Here is a 14,441-nt window from a genome sequence, read left to right as displayed (position 1 = left end):
CCAAAAACTATTTCCATATTTTAAAATTGGTATCAGCATAGTACTTAAATCATTTCAGTTGTAATGAGAATTAGAAATAGTGGTTAAACCGTTTCCTCTCCTGCACTGCTCATCGCTCACACTTTCACACAGGACCAGCGACTTCTTGTAGGCAGTAACCCGTGTCATTACCAATGGTGTGCACCGTTTTCATACATGAAAATACTACATCATGTTTTCCCATGCTATGTGATCCATACCAAGCATTATAGCATTTATACCATACTAGCAACTGTGCCCACACATTTCCATATTTTTCAAGAGTAGCCTTTAAAATCATTTATATCACAGTGCTACTGAACTGAATTCAAATCTGATTGGTCAGATGGTGTTTTCTTAGATGGTGTTTTCTCTAACAGCACAGCTTGGAAAGTTGTTTGGCTGGAAGACACATCACAGATTTATATTAATGCACTTGTATTAATATGCTATTTTTTCTATAGTAACAGCTTAAACAGGTATGGTGGATACTCCACATAAATGAAAAAATGTGTGTGACTGTTGATATGGTTGAGACTTTTTTTGTGAGGAGAGATTTATTTAGCATTTCTGGAACAAGTCGTCAGGACAGAGGACTTTGCCCTTTCTGGCTTCTTGGTAACATGATAAGCTGAAATTAGTTTGTATTATTAATGTAAAAAGAGAGAAAAAAGTGTAAATGTAAACATTTCCGCTCTTATTAAGGTTTTTGCCAGTATGGTATGTGATGGAGTCACGCATAGAGAAATGGCACCTGCTTTTATTTAAGAAGCCAGTGTTTCACATCAAAGCCTCTTAGATGAAGCCTATGAACAATATCAGAGATAGCAGCAGATAGACCTGATGTGTATTTGGTCACGAGAAAACATTTCATAAAGAGAACACACTATACTATTCTTGCCCTCTCCGCTAACCCTTTAATAGTTTGCAAGTCTTTGTTGCATTTAAATACGGAGGCGGCGCTGACATACATGCCTTCTCCCTCCGATTTTACACAGAGATAATGCAGTCTTTTGTTTTGTGTAAATGTGTCATGCACAGGAAGGCCTCGGCACGCTCACCCTTATCTCTCGTCACATCCGTGTTGTGAAAACTGCAAGTGTGCTAACTGCACGTTCAGTGGTGGAACACTTTCTCTCTTGCTAGTAGCTAGTTACACTACTAGTACTTGTCTTTTTTTACTTTTGAATTTTGGTGACTACTTTTAGTTGCAGTAAAGGTTAGCATTGTGTTGTTGTGGGAGAAGTACAGGAGTGCACTAAGGTCTGGACTTTGCCTGGAGTTTATGACTGGTTTATTAAAGTGTTACCTTTCTCTCTCTCTCTCTCTCTCTCTCTCTCTCTCTCACTCACTCACACACACACACACACACACACACACACACACACACACACACACACGCACGCACACAGGCACTCAGCTCCTGCTAACTCACCTGTCAGCTGGAATTATAAATTAACACTTAAATGTTACTTTTTATTATTTTATAATTACTATTTCTGAACTTAATTCTTTATCGACATTCATTTAACTATTGTGCTTATGAATTTCTGTGTTGTAACAGCCTTCAAGCTTCATTACGATTATTAGTCCTCTGGTATCCTATACAAGACTGGGAATACAGTCCCCTCCTAAAGTATTGGAAGGCAAGGCCAATTCTTTTGTTTTTGCTATACTGTACACTGAAGACATTTGGATTAGAGATCAAAAGATGCATATGAGATGATAGATTCCTGATTTACATCTAGATGTGTTAAATAACTTAGAACATGGCACCATTTGTTTAAACTCACCCACCAAGTGATCAAAAATATTGGAACATGTCAGACTGACAGGTGTTTCTTGTTGCCCAGGTGTGTCCTGTTAGATTGATTGTTTAAACTATTAATAGCTCTGAATGTCTACTTTTGTTTGAGCCCTGGGTTACGCCTGTGAAGACTGCATTTGCTGTTAAAAAGGATAAAACAACATGAAGACCAGAGAGCTGTCTATGGGAGAAAAGCAAACCATTTAGAAGCTGAGAAAAGAGGGGAAATTGATCAGAGCCATGGATATAAGCATTGGATATAGCCAGCACAACAATTTGGAATGTCCTGAAACTACTGGTTTCTAACAGCAACCATACATCAAACAGGTCGGCTAAGGATGTCATGAGTTAGATGTAAATATCAGGATATTAAAGCTGAAATTCTGATCTATCGTCTTCTATTGATCTTTTGATCTCGAACTCAAATATCTTCAATGTATAGCAAAAAACAAAACAAAACAAAACAAAAACAGAATTGGCCTTCTTGTTCCAATACTTTCAAAGGGGACTGTATGTGGACATATATCTAATGCAGAATATAACATTTGTCCCAAAAAAATAAGCACTCAGATTGCTCTCAGATTGTATTTTAAAGTTAATTTAGTACAATATGAATAGATTATAAGCAGAGCTGTTTTAGTGTGTAGCACAAATCCTGGCTCTTGTGCAAGAGAAAATCGCTGATGATAAGTAAAATCTATTTTAGATTGATTTTTCAGCTCCGGATAAAGAGCTGAGTGAGCTGCTTGCAGAAATCATTTGATTACAGGGAAATTCTAAACAGTGTTAGATGACTGAAAGATGCAACAATTCATATTAGTTTGAAATAAATTTCTTTAGCAGTCACATTCTCCTGCTTGAAAATGTATTGCTTGATTACAGTAAAGTAGTTTATTGTGAGTAGTTAAATAGGGTGGAGGATATGTTTATGCACTCATCTTGTGATAGTAACTCCCAGTAATTCACAGTCAGAGATGTCAGGTTTGATTTGGCAGGAAATTTCGATTGCACAAGTCATACAGCAGTTCAGATACATCTCACATCATTACCGCTGAAAGTAGCACAGCCAAAGTCCTGCCTACAAATTTCCTGTGGAGCTCTGGACAGCTTATGAGCTTCCTCTTTAGACCTGCACAATCAGCATGCTGATAGATCATAGCAGATGGAAGTCTTCAGCTTGGCCTTGTGTTTTAGCCAGCACATTTGCGTTAACTGTCTAGGTTGCTATTTTGTGATGTGTTCTGAGCTTGAAGAACAAACAAAATTATACCAGGCAATGGACAACTGTGTGTAAATAAAGCATAAAACAGCCAATGTTTTCCAGCAAACCAGCTAACATTAACATACACTGTAAAAGACAGGCTCTTGTTAAAGGAGAGAGGTTTTGCTCTTTCTCCTGTTAGTCAGTAGCTGTGACAGTCACTTTGATGTCCACAATACAATTTTTTTATTCTCGTAACACTCCTGTAATATTTATAAAACCTCAGTAACTGCAGCAGATATATTTATAGCTTATCGCATATTACTGTACTAAGTAGCATGTCAGCACTCCAGTGATATTTATACTTTTTAGGCATTTATTTAGTGCTCAGCTGTTTGGGATGCAGCCTGATTTCTTGTTCAGTATGTCTTACTTGCTTCTCACAGCCTTAAGATTAATCCACAGCATGGAGGAGGACGCAGCACAGGACACATTATGAAATGTTCTTCCACATGATGCTTGCACCACCAGAGAGGGCGATGTTTCAAAATCTTACGTCATATAGCTTTAAAGTTGTGTTGCAGTTTTATAAGCAGTATTACTGTGTTTTAGTTCTTTTTTCATAATGTTTGCTCATAGTTATATGCTTCATTATAGCAGCAAAGTGCATGGGCAATGGGAGCGAGTATTAGGAACTCATCTGACAGACTGTAACTATCTGAACATGAATCAGAAGTTTTTAGCTAGCAGCCAAATTCATATGATACATTAACATTAATAGGGAAGGAGAATGTTTACCAGGTCCATCTAGTTTTTCTGTCTCGTTAGTTTATGTTACTGCTGCTATACTTGTTTTTCTGTCAGGGCAGATTTTTTTTTAATACAGTTGACCTCAAGATTTTACTTTCCCAGCGTTTGGCCTCTCTATTTTCCCCCCTACAGTGGCTTTGATCTTATCTAACTGGGCTTGACTACTTTGTACAATTAGTAACCTACATTATCATGTGGTGTCCCTCAAGGTTTAGTTCAGGGTCTGCTGTAGTTCAGTTTCTATATGCTCCCACTCAGAAGCATAAACAATAGATATGACATGCGTTTATATGTTGATGCCGCACAGTTCTGCTAGGTCCTAGCATCTGATGCCATTAGCTACTCATTAGGCTATTGTATGAAATCAGTCAGTGGATGTCTGAAATTTGTGCAGCTTAACAGTGACGAGACGTAAGAACCACATCAGTAAAGTTTGCTAAGCAGATTCCTGCTATCTCTGCAATATTTTCAACATGCTTTCCGTGGCAGACACTGGAAAAATGTATACATACTGTAATGTTGTTTAGCCAGACTGCAAAACTCATCCCATAGCCTTTAAAATGTATTTTAGGGTCCTATTCCTAGTTTTTCATATGTTTTTATGGTTTTGCTCTGTCTATGACTAATAAATATGTCCAATTTAGAGCACATCTGAAGACAACCTACTGATTCCCAGACTGCTCTTGGTCCATAGATGTCCTGATCATCATAAAAGCTATTTGAATTCTGTTTGTTGTTTTAAAAATCTTTTTTTCCTCATTATTTTATCTTTTTCACACTGTCTGTAGAGCCCTATTGGTTTAAATGTGCTCTATAAATAAAGTTACTACGTCTTCTCCTTGTTCTTCTTCCTATTATTATTATTATTATTATTATTATTATTATTATTATTATATCTCTTTCCCTCACCCTATATCATTTAAGATATATCCATCTTTATCTCTCTCTTCCCTTCCCTTTGTCTCCACGACGAGTTTCCTGCTTTGTTGCCTAGCAATCCTCAAACCCTGATTTGACTTGGGTTTGTGTCTGGGGCAGCATGGTTTGGTCAGTGCTACACATGCTGTTTTCTGCTGTCTCCAAAAACAAAGCTCCTTTGCTCACACTATTCCATTTCAGCGAGCCTGTTTTTGTTTATTGCTTAGACATGCTGTACAATGAGTCATTAAATCTGAGTTTCATTTTCAGCTCGCTCCTAATACACAAAGCACAGTGTTACTAATCTCATTGGCTTTCCACATATACCTCTTTGTTTGGAGTCTCATATGTGTGGGTTTTGTCTTGTTCTGCAATGCACAAATGGACTGAATGGGCTTCTCTGTTCGATATTCCCTGATTTAACACACTTCAATATAGTGTATCCAGAGTAGGTTGTTTTTTTTTTTTTTTTTTTTTAAACAGAAAAGAGTATGTGTGCTATCTTGCCGTGTTTCTCTACTGTACAGCCGTTTCACTCTTACATAAGCAAACTCTGAGATGCTTCCTGTCTGTTGCCTAGCAATGTGTAAACCCGAACCCCCCGGCCCCTCTCTCCGTTTCCGAGCGAATGAAATGAATTTAACATCTCACCCCACAAATGGCTCTGCACTGGACATCCAAACTAAACAGTTTTCAGTTTAAGTACAGATTAATGAAGTCCTGAAAGGAAACCAGCTCTCAGTGTAGCACCGCAGTGCCAGACAAGAGCAGTGTCTCTTTCATTTCACAGTCACCATCAAGCTCTGTTAAGATGTATGGAAAAGGCATCAATTTAATGCAAAATACAAACATATCACAAATCCTGAAATCAAGGCATCATGGGTTTTTTTCCTCTGTCTATAAAAACAGGTTATTATTTTTAAAAAATGCCAATGTCTTATGTCTTTTTTTTATTTTTTTTTTTATTTTATGTGTTAATTTAGCTGAACAAGAACAAAAAACAACAGGCATTTTCCACAGAGTTTGCGTCATTCTTCACCTGATTGCGTCATGTTGGTTTAGTCTGACTTTGCTGATCTTTTAGTCTGGTCAGAGTGTTGAACTGGTTTCATTGGAATGTGGTGAAGCTTTGCCAGGGGCAGAGGAGACAATTTAAGAGATCTTTTTTTCAGAAATACTTAACTTTTTCGTTCTTAACCGTTACCAGTGACTCTTGTTGAGCACTTTCTTTATGATTAAGTATTATTCTGTGCTTACAGTGCAAGATGGCCTTCGTAATCTGTCATGTATGAGTGCGAGAAAGCCTGCATGAACTGTAAACTCTGAATCCCTCATCAGTAGGCATGCGCCTGTAATCTGCTACATGATATACTTTAAGCAAACTGAGATATTCAGGACACATTTTATTGTTATTCTGGACATGTCAAAATATTGTCACTGTTCTTGTTTCCATTAAGGAGAAGTCTGCCTAAATAGGCGGCTTCTTTGGGTAGTGCTGTGCAGACTCATTCAGAAGGATGTCTGTCCAAAGAAGGACGTCTGTTCAAATATGTCTTATTCCAGACATATTTGAAGGCTGCATCATGTGTGTTCATCTCGGCAAAGGCAATCCCATAATAATTAATAGTTCACTAAAAGCTATGAAGGAGGTGTGGCCTTTGTTTTTCAGTCCTTGTAAAGGAGACGTGGCCTCTGTTTTTCAGACCTTGTGAAGGAGACGTGGCCTCTGTACCCATCAGCTCCAGTTAAGGAATTGTGGCCTCCCAGTCCGCAAAGCTAACACATTTTTATTACCAAACTGACTCACTTGCACTGTGCTGTATTTCATTAAAACGACACTAGAATGGTATTGTATTGAATTGTTGGCAGCTTTCATACATTAGGTCATGGATCAAACAACTATTAAAGTTTAGCAGTTATTGTGATAAGAATGAGAGATGTTAATCAGTTGTTCTGTGAAAAACAATCTCACCAGAGAAATAACTGCTTGTGTTTGCTATGGGAATATTCACTGCTGCGTTCGATTTGTAATGTTGCTGTAGAAACTGGCTTACTGCATCATCTGGAGAGGGGTTTTTTTTTTTTTTTTTTTTTTGTGTTTTGTTTTTGTTTTGTTTGGTTGATCAGGTCAAATAGCAGTTAGCATGGTTTATTCATGTGCTGTGACCTACCTGTGAGCTTGTGCGATCTGATGCAGAACAATGCTGCTCCCTAGAGGAGAAAACACAACAGTGTACCAATATAGGAAAGTGACTAGGTCTTCATTGTTTGGTTGAAATGACTCAGATAAAGACACTATGCTACTTGTCTGGGTTTGAGTCATGTAGTGTGAATACTGTAAAGTTTCTACATACAAGGTTTCCTGCAGCTCCAGTGAAAGTGAGCTCATGTCTGACCTTTGTCCTCAATACTTAATACTTCCTCTGAGTTTTTTTTCTGCTGTCTGTCTGGATCAATGCATGTTTAAGATCAGATCTAGGAAATGAGCTGTTCCTAGCATTCCTCTAAGGGTAAAATTTGAAAGAAAACAACTGAACATGACTGTTAGCCAATCATGGCCAGCTGGTCAGCCACATCCAGCCAACTGGCACATTCTCTCATATTTAATCAGGTTCGTTAAACCTTGTATTAAGTGATCAGTACTAAAAACAAAAACAAACCTGTAGTTCTGTGTAGCTGTATCTTGCGAATGACTCAGCATTAAAAAGCATTAAAAAGACAAAAAAGTGCCGCGAGCAGGAAGCTTTTACTTTCATGTGGGTGTGAGCGAGCTGTCAGATAGCTCGGCACATTTATGTTAATGAATGTGTGGTGGGCTTTAGTAACTGGCTGCTCAGCTTTATGGTGGTTTAAATTAAGCTACTGATTTGTTTATATTTTGGGAAATAGATCTAACTAATTTTGTTAGAAATATTGTGGGCAGGTACAAACAAAAATAATAACCCCGTGAGCAGGATTAAAAACTGTCCCGTGCAGATGTTTAGAGTGATGAGAGTTTGAGGATTCACAGACCATGCTGACAATGCTGCCATTTCTACCTCTGCTTTTTTTCCAGTGTTTCAGGGACATAGTGGTAGGGTTAATATTTAATTAGATATGGATACACATATTTGCAACTCTAAACAGATACAGTTAGTGTGTTACACCCTTACGAGGCACACAGCTTTGTAGGTGAATTATTGTCTCACAATACTCACGAATAGTATCACCAATATTTAATTTCACTATGTGTTTGATTTAGACATTATATATTTAGGGAATATGAATAGAAATCTGAAACTTTATACAAAAATGTTGCATTTGCTGATTTGATTATTTAGGCCAAATTGTACCCTTTTAGGCCACTCAGTAAAATAATTGATTTTGATGGGGCATTATGCCCAATATCCACCAGGGTGCGCTGTTTATCTTGGTTTGGTACAGCGAGCCTGGCCAAAAAAAAAAGCTCTCAGCTCTCAACACTAGCAGGTTTTTTCCCCCCCAAAGAAATTAAGGGTGATTTTTTTTAAATAGTTTAAGTATAGCTTGATAAATGCATGAATCGCATTTTAAACTGAGTAATTAAATTATGCAGTTATTTAAAATCAGTGCTTGTTGCGGTGTAAGATCATCAGCATTGAATGCAGCTCTGTGTGTGTGTGTGTGTGTGTGTGTGTGCACTTATGTGTGTGTTTGGCTGCATTCTCTACAGGTGGCATGACAGTTTCATTTTAGGGTCAAACAGGTGCGTGTGAGTGAGAGAGAGAGGGAGGGAGAAAGAGAGAAAGAAAGAGACTTGTTTTGGGAATGATTAAAAATACCATGCATTGGACAGGCAATAAAATAGACTGATTTAAATGTAGTAAAATTGACGGTAAAATTTAAAAATGTAAAGATATCAAAACTTGAGCTGGGTGATAATTATTTGTTTTTTTTTTATTTGTGTAAGGTTTTGTCAACATTATTATTGATTGTTTCATTTCAGCTGCATTGCAATTATTCAGCTGTGTAAGCACAGACCTGCTCTCTTCTGATGGACATATACAGTTAAAATTAATAATAAAAAAAAAATTGCATCAAAATATTTTTCACTTTTAAATCTTTGATAATTTAATTTTTTGGTATGAAACTGTATGAGGGTAAATATGAGGGTCCCTCACACCGAGCAGCATGTTTTACACAACCACGCTGTTTCAGCAGAGCTGTATCGTTACTTGATCTCTACGTTCTGTGATGCCACAGCAATAATGATGGGAATGTACGGGAATGTATGGGAATGTAAAAACAGTGCTGAACATGTGTCTCAAAAAACTGATCTTGCCCTATCCATAAAACTGAAAAACTGTGATATTTACATAATTATCTTAATATTAATTAATGTTGGTTCCCCCTGAAAGGTCACATGACTAAGCTTGTTCTGGCAGTGAGACTCTTTGTAAATGTTATTGTTACATGTTTTTTTTCCTCTAGGTTATCCAGGGTTATTTTCATTTGGACCGTGATACTCTGGCTTTTGGCGCAACTCCAAGTAAGCGTCTTAAAGTGTGCATTTAAAAAAAGGGTCTTATATCTACAGGTTTCTTAACCAAAATTCTCTGTGTCTGTCCCTGTATCAGAGAAAAAGAAACATTTGGGTCCTGATGTACTACAGTAATGTGAGTGTTTATATGCATATGTGCAGTAGAGCCTCTCCAGTAGACCCTGCTGTCTTTTTCCCTCTGAGGCCCTTGCCCTTGCAGAAATCCTGTTCTTAGAGAGGTGAGCTCAGTGTGAGGTCTTTCTCCTGCAGGAGCGAGAGGCAAAGGGCATGACACATAATGCGATATGGTACAGGGTGCAGAGCAGGAAAGCTCTTGACAGAGAGTTGTGTTGACCTCCGTTGAAAGAAGGAGAGGAGAAAAATGCACTCTCCGTTTCCAAATGACAAAACAGCAGTGGTTTCGGTGCAGCCATTGCGCAACGCTGGCAGGCATAGCGGATGTGAACATCCGCCATTGGGAAAGCCTATTACTGGGGATGAAGAGAAACTGAACAAACCTGAGCGTCCTGCTTTTTGCCCTGTGTGTGCATGTGCATGTGTGCGCCGTCATTAGCCTGTGTGTTTGTGTGCAACATGTTCCTCTGCAGGCGTCTCTGTGAGAGATGTGAGATATAAGGCCAGTATTATCTGGCTCCTGCGTCTCTGCTATTGCCCAACCCATATGTAGGCTTTTCTGCCCTTCCTGTGTTAATTATCTCATGTCCATATTTGGATTTTTCCTTGGATAGGATGACTTACATCTGACCTACTTCCTGCCCTCACCCACTCTCAAACATCCTCTTTTCTCTCCCTCTCTTACTAACTAACTCACAGAAGCCAGACAGGCGTGTCCTGTCAGGATGTGATGTCACATTGCTTTGTTATATTCCTCTTTTTGATGCTGTGTGATCTCGACTACCAATTCCGCTGGCCTGTAGGGTAAAAGAAGAAGTGCGTCGTTTGGATTTGTTTGTTTCTCTTTCTTTGCTTTGTTTTGTCAGGCCGCAGTCTTGCCTTGTGACCCATCATTAGGATCTTCCTCATTCCTGATGGAGTAGGATTATATAAGGATGACCATGTTATTTACACTCTGTAACAGGTTTGCTCCTCTTGACCTGCAGGAAAAAAAGAGAGAGAATGTTAGTCATGCTTATTACCACACTACTATGATGAAACATTTCTATCCTGATGGGAGTGGTCTGTTCCAGGACGACCCCACCCATATCCACAGGGCATGAAGGTCACTCAGTGGTTTGATTAGTATAAAAATCATGTAAGTCATACACTATGGCCTTCGCAGTCACCAGTTCTCAACCCAGTTGAACAATTATGGGAGATTTTGGAGCCCCATGTTAGACAGCACTCTCCACTATCATCAAAACGCTAAATGAAGGAATATTCTTTTACAAGAACGGCATTCATTTCTCCACTATAGTTCCAGAGACTTGTAGAATCTATGCCAAGGTGCACTGAAGCTGTTTTGGCAGCTCATGTTGATCCAACAGCTTTCCAAGGCACTTTATGTTGGTTTTGCTTTTAACTTGGCCACAAATACACTGTCTCCTGTCTCACTAACAGGTGAGAAAGCCTTAAATCACCTTAAATCATTATAACCCATGTGATAAGTGCCTAACCTTTTAGCATGCATTTGATATCATGCTACTGTGCTGAAAATGACCTCATGGTCTCTCTCTGATACCCACACACACCTTTTACAGCTCCTGCAGTTAGGAAAGTGACAGAAGCCAGTGTCTTATCGGTTCTGGATATTAGCCAACACAGGAAGCTCAGACAAAATGATCAAAAAAGAGTCCGTAATTGTTTTGTATTATCAGTCGTTTCTATTTTGGTCATTGTGCTTGTGGCACAAAACAAAAATATAAGTATGTTTGTCTTATGTCTATAGCATTTATTTGACCTTTACTGATTTGGGATGACATTTCATAGAAATGAAAACTTCTGATGAAGATCTTAGTAGTGCTTAGTAGATCTTTCCCGAGTTCTTCTTGTATGTGAATAGAGTCGTGTGTGTGATAGAGAAGCCTAACAGTGTAGTCTTTTGGTGCTCTGTGCATCTGCATGACTAATTAGGATGATGAATTATTTATCGGACTCCAGTAGTGCAAGAAGAGAGTGAGTCTTTTGGTAAAGACATCAAGTCCTGTAAAAAGAGGTGATTCAACTCTTACAGTTAGCACTGGGCAACAAGTAAGGGGGAAATGTAGGTTGTGTGTATGAATGTACTCTGTTATGCATTATGTGTGAGCACTGGAGAGGATACAGCAGTGCTGTCTGTCTGTGTGTAACATATGTTCCTTGTACACACTTGATCTATTATGCCTTTAACCAAATGTAGGTCAGGAGGGCTTTTATATTTACGCAGTAAAGTTGTATGTCAGGTTCACCATTGTTTAAAATCAAAGGAGCTTGTGCATTGCAGCTGTATTCTATGTACTGGTGTTCATTTATGTGTCTCTGTGTGCTTGGGTCTTTTTTTGGGGCAAAATTAGCGTGTGCGTGCGTGCGTGCGTGCGTGTGTGTGTGTGTGTGTGTGTGTGTGTGTGTGTGTGTGTGCATGCCTGGGTATGTATACATATTCTGCTGAGTTTCTAAGAATTGTCTTGTGTTTTCTAGTGACCTATTTCTGTAATATTTCTGTAGAATGTCCTAAAGAAAGTAGTGTAAAAATACTAACACATGATTCTGCCAGATTTCTTCTTATCTTTAAGAGCATCCAAAGTACCGTCCAAAGTTCAATCTTTCAGCTTTCATACACAGCACAGAGACATCGTTATAGACAAGGATGATTTGTTTGGAGTATGGAGCTGCTCAAAGGACTTGTTAGCTCACATTCAGTTTGTTGCAATTGCCATTAAAATATTTATTCCTCAGACCATTGATTTATTGTTGCAATATTAATTCTGATTATTTTTATTCAAAAATTATTTTCAAATAGGGCAGCATGGTGGCTCAGCGAGGAACTTTGCCACTTCACTGCTCCAGGGTCCTCAGTTTGATCCTGAGCTCAGGTTACTGTCTGTGTAGTGTTTCCCTTGTTCTCTCCGTGTCAGTGTGGGTATCCTCAGGGTTCTCAATTTCCTCCCACCTCCCCAAAGCTTCCCATAAGGTGTACTGGCTACTCTAATTTGACGACTGAAGACAAACAAATGAATAATTTTCAGACACTCGCTGTTCACATTGTATTTGATGATGGTTATAAAATTAACCGTGGTTGCCTGAGTTGTTATGATATGAAATCAGCAGCCCCCATTGTGCGGATGTCTTCAGCCCTTAGAACCGTCTCTTAAAGTGGAAACAGATGCAGTGGTTCCCTATTAGGCACAGACTTATTGTTGGTGGAAAAGGTTTAGGTGTGCATTCGTGCATACCTGCATGCCTGCATAAACATCAGTGCTTTGTGTTTATATTGTCTTGTGAGTAGTACACCTGTCTGTGATAGTCTGGGGGAGTTACAGGGAAGTCTCGGACATACTTCCTCATGCATTATTCTGTTTTTGTACATCCACCTTTCCTCTAAGGCCTGCATGTGCGCATAGGAATGTGGCACACCTTACCCAGAACCAGAGCTTTAAATGGACCAACATGACTGCACCGTGTCACTGCCGAAGAGTCATGTGGCCTCACTGATGTGGCTTCACTGGAGAAATATTTCCTGTCCACTTCCATGACATGCCTGACATTCCTCTTGTTGGTGCAGCTAAGGGCTGTGTGTTTGAAGTGTGTGTTTTAAAGCCGTGCCCCACAGTGGATGGACTAAAAGGAAATATTTGCCAGGCCCAAAATAAGTGGGCTTTAATTGCAAGGCAGTGCCATTCTGTCCTTGACTTATGAGAAGTATTGTATTGTTGTAATCCTCCCAATCCATCAGAGCTTGGGTTGGACTGTTACAAAATGAGGAGTCCCATCTCGTACATTGGAGCTCTCCTGGAGTCTGGCTGCTATGAGGAGCGTGATATGGTTGAGTGTGTTTGTCTTGCATAGGGAAATGGGCCGTTAAAAAGTTGTTCTTCCTGTACTGTAACCCCTGCACCAACCATACAAATCCTGCTTAATCAAATGACCCAGACTGAAAGCAGCAAGCTAGCACAGTGTCTACACATTACTCACGGTGCCTCCGTGTGTATGTGTGCTGCTTGTTGTATGTATATATACACAGTACTGTGCAAAAGTCTTACGCACATGCAAAGAAATTAAATGTTTCTACATAAAAAAAATACTATAAAGAGCAGTAAACAGTATTAAATGAAACAAAATCAATAATTGGTGTGAAAATTCTTCTCTTTAAAAAAAGTAGTAGTCTCAGGTACATTTTGTGCAGTTTTATAAGGAAATTAGCTGTAAGTTTTACTGAGCTTCTTGCAGAACCAGCCACAGCTTTTCTGGAGACTTTGACTGTCGCACTTGCTTCTTATTTTTGCAGCAAAACCCAGCAGCCTTCATTATGTTTTTTTGTGTTTTTTAAAGTGGTCTCTTATGAAACACACTGTGTGTGTATGTATATATGTATGTATGTAAGTGAGTGTATGTATTTTATATATATATATATATATATATATATATATATATATATATATATATATATATATATATAATATAGCCATAACATTAAAACCACCTGCCTAATCCCCCTTGTGCTGCCATAACAGCTCTGACCCATAGAGGCTTGGACCCCACAAGACCTCTGAAGGTGTGCTGTGGTGTCTGGCACTAAGATTACACTCTGTGATGTTAGCATCAGATCCTTTAAGTCCTGTAAGTTATGAGGTGGGGCCTCCCCACATCCCACAGATGCTCAATTGGATTGAGGTCTGGGGAATTTGGAGGCCAAGTCAACTCCTTGAACTCTTTGTCATGTTCCTCAAACCATTCCTGAAATATTTTTGCAGTGTGGCAGGGCTCATTATCCTGCCGAAAGAGCCCACTGCCATTAGAGAATACTGTTGCCATGAAGGGGTGTACTTGGTCTGCAGCAATGTTTAGGTAGGTGGTACGTGTTAAAGTAACATCCACATAAATGCCAAGGAAAGTTTCCTAGCAGAACGTTGCCCAGATCATCACACTACCTCCGGCAGCTTGCCTTCTTCCCATAGTGTATCCAGGTGCCATCTCTTCCCTAGGTTTGCGATGCACACACACCCAGGTTGTCCACATGATGTAAAAGAAAACAT

At 39.1% G+C, this 14,441-nt stretch overlaps 1 protein-coding gene across 3 annotated transcripts in view; it reads left to right on the top strand.

Moving 5' to 3' along the window:
* gng12b (guanine nucleotide binding protein (G protein), gamma 12b) overlaps positions 1 to 14,441 on the top strand; it is a 57,163-nt gene that overhangs the window by 11,086 nt on the left and 31,636 nt on the right. Inside the window, exon 3 of one of the 3 annotated variants that reach the window (XM_026917852.3) lies at positions 9,204 to 9,261. The exons of the other annotated variants lie outside the window; for them this stretch is intronic. The gene's annotated coding sequence lies outside the window, so the exon portion shown is untranslated. The remainder of the gene's footprint in view (positions 1 to 9,203; positions 9,262 to 14,441) is intronic. 3 annotated transcript variants of the gene reach the window in all.

Source organism: Pangasianodon hypophthalmus, chromosome 2 (assembly GCF_027358585.1).
Source record: "Pangasianodon hypophthalmus isolate fPanHyp1 chromosome 2, fPanHyp1.pri, whole genome shotgun sequence".
Classification (NCBI taxonomy): Eukaryota; Metazoa; Chordata; class Actinopteri; order Siluriformes; family Pangasiidae; genus Pangasianodon; species Pangasianodon hypophthalmus.
Note: the sequence above shows the minus strand (reverse complement) of the source record. Positions and strands in the feature narration are given on the sequence as shown.